Raw genomic sequence first — 9,309 nt, 5'->3', positions numbered from 1 at the left:
GGCCACACACACACACACTTGGGTCACAGGCTAGTTGGCTGGGTGTAGTATCTCACTCTTTTTTTGCTCTATTGGTGTTCTAACATTGTTTCCTTGTCTGTTTCAATCGGTGAAACTATATATTGTATTAACTATATCATTTGTGTAGACCAAGAGATGTCTGGTCCGAAAGTGGTCCCTGAGGAATCTAACCTGACACACTTTGTTAATAAACATCAATTAATTCAGTTGAAAGTGATGACAATATTAAAACCACGTGTTAAAAACAATATTTGTTAAATCAAATTTACTATTAGCAACAATATTAATAAAATTTAGATTAAGAAAAATAAATAAATAATAACAAAACTATATAAATTTCAACAGTAATAATTACAACAATAAATAACAGAGACAACATTCACAATACAAGCTACAATCTTAACTAAAACAATAGAGAAATAATGATACAATAAGCATTCAGAAGTAAAATACAATACACTAAATATCGTAAATGCTTAAAGTGTGTGATAAGCAATTCTAAAGTGCACCACTCAATAAAATGTAGCAAAATTAGTTGCATTTCTATCCGAAAAAATTGAAAAAATAGATTACCCTTTTAACCCCATTAAGCTGTACAAGTGGTAGAGGACGACCTACCAAAATATGGTCAAGGATGACATCCCACCTATGGTCAAGAATGAGCTACTACCTATGTTCAAGGACGATCTATCATCAAAACACAGTTAAAGATGACCAGCGGCCGGAGTCGTTCAAGCCTGTTCCTCGAGATGGTCACAGACCCAGACTATAAAGGAATGGTTTCGTGTTCTTGACTCGAGGTGGTCTTCGCGCGGCCCGGTCTCCTGGTGTGCCACTGCGTCAGAAATCCCACCTCCTGAACTAACCTGAAACGCACGAACCCCCAGCAACCCACCTAACCTTTCGAGTCCGTTGCATGGGGAAACGTTGATATTTGTGAGCCGTTACTTGTCATGGTAGGTTGCATTTGTAACGTTCTTTACCGCAACGTATAAAATGCGACCTATTGATTGAGATGACGGATTGACCAGCTTTCACACACCTCACATCTGTAGGAAACGAGGGATTAAACAAATGTTAAACACATGTCGTTGAACGGTATTAACGTCGCAATACACATGACACCAAACTAGTCACTTTAGGATATCTTAGAAATAACGATATCATACTAGGCACTAACCTGCCGGCCTCTCTCAGCAGCGAAGTCAAGAGGCCAAGGCCACATGGCCTGTGATATGTCCAAGCCAAGATTCGAGTGCTTGAGACTGCGTCCATTCCTGTAGTAAATGAAGAGAGGGAAGTGTTTCTTACTGTTTTAGTCTCCAGCGTTATTAATGCATAACTATGTATTATCACGAGTAATGATTATGGATGTTCAGCAGGAATGTCTACATCTATAAAACTGAGTGTTTGAGTGTTTGTCTTTCCAAGGTTGGAAAGCGGGACAATGGGGGCAAAATAGAGTTGGTGAAAAAGTTGCATGCAGAGGAAAAAAAGGCGGGATTGGGAAGGGGGAGGGGGGAAGAGAAAGGGAGAGGACTGAAATTATTTTCTGCATTAAATATGCAGAAAATACGGGAAAAATTGGCCTTTTTGTTTGAATAATGACTCCACAGGTGGCAGCCTCTATGTAGCAGTAACATTACACATCATCTACATCTCGCTACACAATTCACACACCTGTCTGAAACCCTGACTACCTGGCTTACACAGACCGGTAATAGTTACACACAAACACATTTTATCCACCCATGATAGTGTTGACAATCTCACGTTGCAAAGCACAATTCACCTTGAGAATGGATATTTTCATTGGACATTTTCAAGAGGAAAACTAGATTTATTCCTCCAAGGAGTGCCGGACCAACCGGGCTGTGGTGGGTATGTGGGCCTGCGGGCCGCTCCAAGTAACAGCCTGGTGGACCAAACTCTCACAAGTCGAGCCTGGCCTCGGGCCGGGCTTGGGGAGTAGAAGAACTCCCAGAACCCCATCCAGGTAACCAGGTATCAACCAGATACATTTGTTTAGCGAGCTTGAATAATATTCAACTGGTCAAGATAGCGTCAGAATGCACTGAGGGTTGATAATGAATAATTCTAAGTTTGGGTCACTTTCAAGGATGAAAAAGAGTAGTAAAGTGTAGGTCAACTCCGGGGGTAAAGAGGGGAAGATCATGAAGCAACAATAGCTTTCAGTAAAGGTTGGCTCACCTGGTGAATCCCTCGTCGTCGTAGCCATTCCACGTGTTCGACTCGTCCAATGGCAGCATCATCCGGAGACGTTTCTGCGACGAGTAAGTTTCTTAATTATTAATATAGGGATTTTTAGTATGTTATTGTATATGGCAGAAAGGGTCAGAATAGTGATTCTAGCACGAATCTTTTGCATTTTCCTTATATATTTTTCTTCACTTGAGAAGGAAGTATAAAAAATTAACTCTCCCCACATCATTTTTCAGTTTTTTTATGGCTTGATGTTAAGAGATGAATTCCGTTGACAGTGTCAACATTTTCAAGGACAGAGGTAAATTACAAATTAAATTGTAATTAATTTTTATCAATAAAGATGGTAATAATAAGGGCAGGGTACAAATACATATTCAATTTGGTTGGAACAGCCGAATATGTAAACGAGAGATGAAGCACCTCATTACGGATCAATAGGTCCACTACAGCTTATAAATTTCCAAGTTTCAATGACGGTTGGGGGCAGAATGTTGGATGTCTCGTCTATGTAGATCGAAGATGACACAGAGTAAGTAAATCGAGTGTTAGCTGACTATTGATAATGAATGTGGTGGTTTTGTTTGATATGCAATGCTTCTTCCTCTATTGTCTAACACTAAAACATGTCTAACACCAAATGGCTACTACAAGAACAACATTCAAGCCGTGTCATATCATAAACATTAACGCTGCACTGTGACGCGTCTCCCAACATCATCACACTCTATCATTCACAGGGAGCAGAACACCGTCTCGCAAACCGCATGTACCAATGAAGAAAAAAGACTCACCTTCACATTTTCTCTTGAAGGAAACCTGGGCCGGGGGAAGAGTAAGTCGTAGATGCTGAATGAATAGACCAGGTTTAAGGTCAACAGGACCACAGCTATAACAATCCATACCTGAAAGACGATTACTCGGTTTATATATATATAGTCACACTGAATATAGGAAAATCAACTGGATGCTTTATTTTTTGCTTTCGAAATAAATCTATAATGTTCCCTACTTTACATAATTAAATAATCGGTAGTTCAGTCGGGTTCAGTCTAGATTCACAATGGAGAATTCCGGGTTACTACACCTATCTTGAGGTTATCTTGAGATGATTTCGGGGCTTTTAGTGTCCCCGCGGCCAGGTCCTCGACCAGGCCTCCACCCCCAGGAAGCAGCCCGTGACAGCTGACTAACACCGAGGTACCTATTTTACTGCTAGGTAACAGGGGCATAGGGAGAAAGAAACTCTGCCCATTGTTTCTCGCCGGCGCCTGGGATCGAACCCAGGACCACAGGATCACAAGTCCAGCGTGCTGTCCGCTCGGCCGACCGGCTCCCGAGCAGCAAGTTCGTACCCAGGAGTTAGTCAGCCTGTTGTGGGGTTGCATCCTTTGGGCAGTAATTCGACCTCTGAGGGAGAAGAGACGCCTCGATATAATCCAAACGTGTATAAACACACTCTGTCTGCCTGTCCCCCGACTCAGTGAATTATAAATTATTAAATAATATGATTTAATAATAATATGATTTGTTTCATTTATTTCGTTCTTGCTCCTGACATCCCTGACATCTTTCATCTCCTCCTTGGCGGGGCGTCACACGCGGGATGGCATCTTGAAATAGGTCACAGGAATAGGTTCCTGTGACCTACGAACCATGTCCGGTCCCTCGCTCTTGTCCCTTATATAGCTGCTTTCCAGCACAACTTGCCTGCATTGTCGCTTAGTGAACGCTTATGGAAAAGTAGCCGAAAGTGCTCAGTGAATATCTATGACTGAGTATATATAAATATATAAGTGTGTACAGTGAATTTTGATAAGTCACTGCAAGATACTATACGTTAGGCATACCAGAAGGGGCAAAGCAGTTGCGAGAAGCCGTCCACACAAGATCCTTCCCTACATGCAGGGGGAGTCTGCCTTACCTTGTAGGTCCTGGCCATGGCGACTGCTCAGTGGATACCTCGTGACTGAGGCTCTTAACGCGCCCTCCTGGTATCCCACATACCCAGCTTACGTCAGTGGGCATGTGACTCTGGCTCGGTCAGTAGGCTGGCTCGGTTGGTAGGCACCTCTCCGCCAGTAGGCAGTAGAGGTGTGGAGAAATTATGTTGGAATAACATTGTTTTCAAGCTGTTTGTTCGACTTCTTTAACGCATATCAAATGTGTGGTGTAATTCGCGTGCTGATTGTAGAGAAACTGGCTTTATTCTGGAAAATATATGAGTCTTCGTATATACACGTAAGGATAAAGTTGATATACATGAACTCAATTCCCTTCTGTCTCTTTCTGTATCTTTCATTCGCTAACTCTCTCTCTCTGTATCTTACTAGATCTTTTGCTGTAGTCTTTATTCGCTCTATCTTTCTCTCCCTCACATACAAACACACACACACAGTTAGTAGTTACAGTTGAATGATTGACAGCTAAGAGGCGGGCCGAAAAAGCAGAGCTCAACCCACGCAAGCACAACTAGGTGAATACAACTAGGTGAATACACACACACCCTTGGAGCCACGCGGCTGAGTGGACGACCCTGGGGTCGTAGTCCTAAGGTTGGGTCGTTGTACGGGTTCGATCCCCGGCAGAGACATAAACAAATGGGTAGAGTTTCTTTCACCCTGGTGCCTCTGTTCATCTAGCAGTAAATAGGTACCTGGGAGTTAGAAAGTTGCTACGGGTTGCTTCCTGGGGAAGTGTGTGTGTGTGTGTGTGTGTGAGTTAGAGAGAAAAATATGTTGCAGATATGATAGAGGAAAATTAACTGGTTGGGAGTCAGTGCATTAGACAACCGACAGCTAGAAAGGCGGAGACTATGAACTAACAGCTCGATCTGGCAGGCATAAATAGTAAATACATATTCACACAAATATCAAACCAGTCCCTTGAAGCCCACATCAAAAGGATATCATCAGTGGTGTATGCGAGGCTGGCTGACATGAGACCTGCCTTTAGACATTTGAGTAAGGAATCACAGAACCTTGTGATTCCTTACAAAGTTCTGTAATACGTGATATCACGTACGTCCATACGTGATATCACGTATGTCTGACCAAACCTGGAGTATACGGCTAGCAGATATAATAGAGGAAAAATAGATTGGTTAGAAAGGCGGTATCCAAGAGCTAATAGCTCGACCCTGCAGACACAAATAGTAAATAAAATATAATAAATAAATAAACACAAATAAATAAAATACCAAAGAGCCAGAGCTCAACACCCGCAAGCACAATTAGATGAGTACAATTAGGTGAGTAGACACACTGAATAGTGGCATAGAGCCAGGGTGATGAAGAGTATCAGTTGCAAAGACCGACATGAAAACAAAAAAGAAAGTTCCCTGTTCGGTGGTGGTCTCCCAGCGTAGGGAAAGAGAGCGTAGCACAGCTCTCTGTGCCCAAGCCACTTGAGGGAGTCTCCGCCTCGTCCTCCTCAACTCTATCTGGGGCTTCCATAACTCCGGCCTAGATGCCGAGACTCCTCGAGCTGCCAACATATTTGTATGAAAAACGTCTCTTTGCAAAGATATAATAGCAGTACTAAGAAAAGATTGTGCGGGGAAAGGGAAGAAGAGTGGGGACACACAGAAATCACAATTGCGTGATGCATCACATGATGCATCGCAACATTAAGGCAGGGTCTGGGATGCTCTCGGACGCAGGTTCGAATCCTCGTCACGGCCCTTGTGGATTTGTTCGGAAGACTGGGTAGGTTGGGGGGCAGAGGAGAGTGAGAGATAGGGGGAAGAAAGGTGGTAGCGGGGGGAGATAAGGGGAGAGAGAAAGGGGAAGACAATGGAATTTGAACAGAATTTGAATTCAAATGCTTTCTCAAGTCCTGACCTGTTCTCAAAAATAATGGGAAACAATTATATTTTGTGGATATTTCACAGACAGATACAGATACCAAGAAAGAAATAGAGACATAGACAGACAGACCTGCTGAGGAACAGGGTCGACTAGGACAAAGACAGAGACAGGAAGGGAGGAAAGGAAGAAGGGAGAGGGGAATGTTTGAAGAGAGGTAAAGAGAGAGGGGGTAACAGCTAGGTGGAGAGGGGAATGGGGAGTTGAGGAGAGCACTGGGTGATGAGAGAGGAGAAAGTTGTGAGAAAGGCAAGAGAGGAGAAAGTTGTGAGAAAGGGTAGAGAGAAGCAAGAGAAGTCTGAGGGAAGATATTGGGGAGAGAAAAGTTGAGAGGGGGGGGGTGGTAGGGGGAGCGGAAGAGTGGGTGGAGATGGAAGGAGAGGGGAAGAAGAGAGGAGGGGGGGGAGAGTGGGAGAAAGTTCAGAAGGGAAGGAGATGGGGGATACTGAAAGACAGATGACAGAGGGGTGGGGAGTGGGGGAGAGAGAGAGAGAGAGAGAGAGAGAGAGAGAGAGAGAGAGAGAGAGAGAGAGAGAGAGAGAGAGAGAGAGAGAGAGAGAGAGAGAGAGAGAGAGATAGAGAGAGGGGGGAGGGAAGAGACCCGGGCGCAGACGGGTACCCCCAGTATGGAAAGACACCCATGGAATTGCCTGACCGCCAAAGATGACAATATCAACACATTATTACATCGATTCAAAATCCAGTTTAAAACAAAAATCCTAGAAATAATGGGGAAAGGGCAACTTTGACAAGCCGTTGACTTCCTGTCCCCATTGAGGTCACTAGAGAGATAATGGCCCTCAGGTAAATTTAGAGGCATATTAATTTACTACTACCTGACAATTTATCCTTCACAGTCCTCCCTGAACTAACAGCCAGCACGTCTCCAGCTAACACAGAAAACGCGCAAGGCAATATCCCTGGGTACCATACACTACAGCAAACTAAGAAAGCAGTGTGACCCGCGCCCTCGGTCAACTATAATATGCCCCCACTCCAGGCACCAGTAACCCCAGACGCTAACATTCCTTTGCCTGACACACAACAAACACATCCACGCACTGAAGTAGATCAATACGTTCTAGAGTCTAGACTGGCTACATCAACACTTTGTTATTGAAATAAAAACATTACAGATTACAATTCTAAGCCTTGGCAAACTACCTATCCCACTAACATACCTGTCATTCTGATGGCAGACCTCAGTGCTCAGCATCAATGCATTCCACCACAACAACATTAATCGCCATGGTCAACAACACCACTAAATATACCATCAATATAGCAGTCTCTGTGGCGTTGTGGTAAGACGCTCGCCTGGCGTTCCGCAAGCGCTTTGTCCTGAGTTCGTATCCTGGCCGGGGTTTTTTTACTGGGCGCAAATCCTTAACTGTAGCCTCTGTTTAACTGAACAGTAAAATGGGTAATTGGTTGTAAAAACGATTCTTCGCGGGAGTCGCATTCCAGGGAACATAGGATTAAAGACTTGCCCGAAACGCTACGCGTACTAGTGGCTGTACAAGAATGTAACAACTCTTGTATATATAAAAAAAGGCTTTAATTACAGCCACCGGATCCGACTGACCAGATCTTATCGTTGTAGACTAGCTGCACATCCTCAACACTACATAACACCTGGACAACTCCCAGAGGTGGATCTGATCACTTTCCAGTGACACCTCTCTATCAACCTTATACTCATTGAAACCACTCCTCATATTTTATAGAAAAAGGTCTGACTGGAATACATTCAAATATATATGAAAATTATATTAGTCAGCTTGTTATGGGGCAGCATCTTGGGGAGGGTCTGTGATTGGCCCTTTTTTTGGGAGGGGGGGCGTGGGGGGCCTCGATATAAGCATAACATATATACATACACTTTGGCTGCCTGTCCTTCGACAGAGTTTATTAAAAAAAAGGGGTTTGTTAGATTTAATGGCCAAATAAAAATTTTAAACCTATTATTTTTAATTTGTTAATAATGGACGGGGTGTTGGATGGGTTGAAGATACACCTTAAAGGACCGTCTTCTGATCCGTTTTCTTTCACCAATATTATGGAAGAAAATTGAATCCTTCATTTTTGATCAAGGGCTTCTGTAGACATCTCTCTCTCTCTCTCTCTGATAAAAAAGATCCTGGTTTTGATAGATCAGTGTATTTTTTGCTTTGCCTGATACGATATTCGTGCAAATTTTACTTGGTTTGTTCTTTGGTTTTCTCAATTAGCTTCTCAGTAGAAGGCTCACGATTCTTATTAAAATTGAAGAATTTAAACGTAAATGATAGTTGTAACATAAATAATTTTCCAGATTGCTCTTAAATTTTTGGGTAAAATAACCACATGTGACTACTTTCACTAATTGTCTTATAGATTAACTGAATTCTAATAATTCCTATTGTTAAAAAAAAGTATAATTGATGATATAAATTATACATTAATTTGTTATGATTTGAGTAAGGGAGGATTTTGAATAGTCTGGGTCTCCTAAGGAAAGATTACGATCTAAGACTTCATGAATTACTGTCCTGATCCTGACTGACTTTCTCCAAGATGCATCCCACTACGGTTGCCTAAATCACACGTAGGTAACTATTTACTTTGAAGAAAACAGAAAGTCCTCTGTATATTTCAAATTGACTGGATTTGCTGTTACTTTTTTATTCAATAAAGTCCCCATGGATGTCTTACTACGATTTTTCTTTGATGAACTTTTAAAGTGTGATTTGCTCTTTCCAAGAACTACATTAATTGAATTGATAAAACTGTGCTTTATTGAGATTAACTTTGTTTTTAATAATGAATTATAAACAATTTGAAATAGCTAGGGATAACCCTCCTTCTCTTATTATAAATAATCTATATATAGTATTCAGTGAAATCAAACAATTAAGAAGAATTTTTTGTCTTTTAATGTCACATGGTTTTATTATATTGATGACATGTTTTTCTTATGGCCTAAGAATACAAATTTGGACATATTCTTATTAGAACTTAATAATCTAGCCCCATCTTTAATGGACGAAGCTAGATTATTTTGGGGAAAACTGAATTAAACTATTCTTAATTAGTCTTAAATATTTAGTTTATAAATGTGAAAAAATATACCAAACCACACATCAGAAAATTAAGAAACCACGAGGTTTATTGAAGTTCAGGACTGTATGAAATAGTTTTATAGATATCTAATAACTGG

At 41.8% G+C, this 9,309-nt stretch overlaps 1 long non-coding RNA gene across 1 annotated transcript; it reads right to left on the bottom strand.

The window, feature by feature from the left end:
- Nucleotides 1-263: 263 nt before the first annotated feature.
- Nucleotides 264-3,159, bottom strand: LOC138354215 (uncharacterized). The gene is made up of 4 exons (XR_011223473.1): nt 3,039-3,159; nt 2,233-2,306; nt 1,202-1,298; nt 264-1,070 (listed from the first exon to the last, which is right to left on the bottom strand). It is a non-coding gene; the product is annotated as an uncharacterized lncRNA (long non-coding RNA).
- Between the last annotated feature and the right edge of the window lie 6,150 nt (nt 3,160-9,309).

This window comes from Procambarus clarkii, chromosome 62 (genome assembly GCF_040958095.1).
Source record: "Procambarus clarkii isolate CNS0578487 chromosome 62, FALCON_Pclarkii_2.0, whole genome shotgun sequence".
Classification (NCBI taxonomy): Eukaryota; Metazoa; Arthropoda; class Malacostraca; order Decapoda; family Cambaridae; genus Procambarus; species Procambarus clarkii.
Note: the sequence above shows the minus strand (reverse complement) of the source record. Positions and strands in the feature narration are given on the sequence as shown.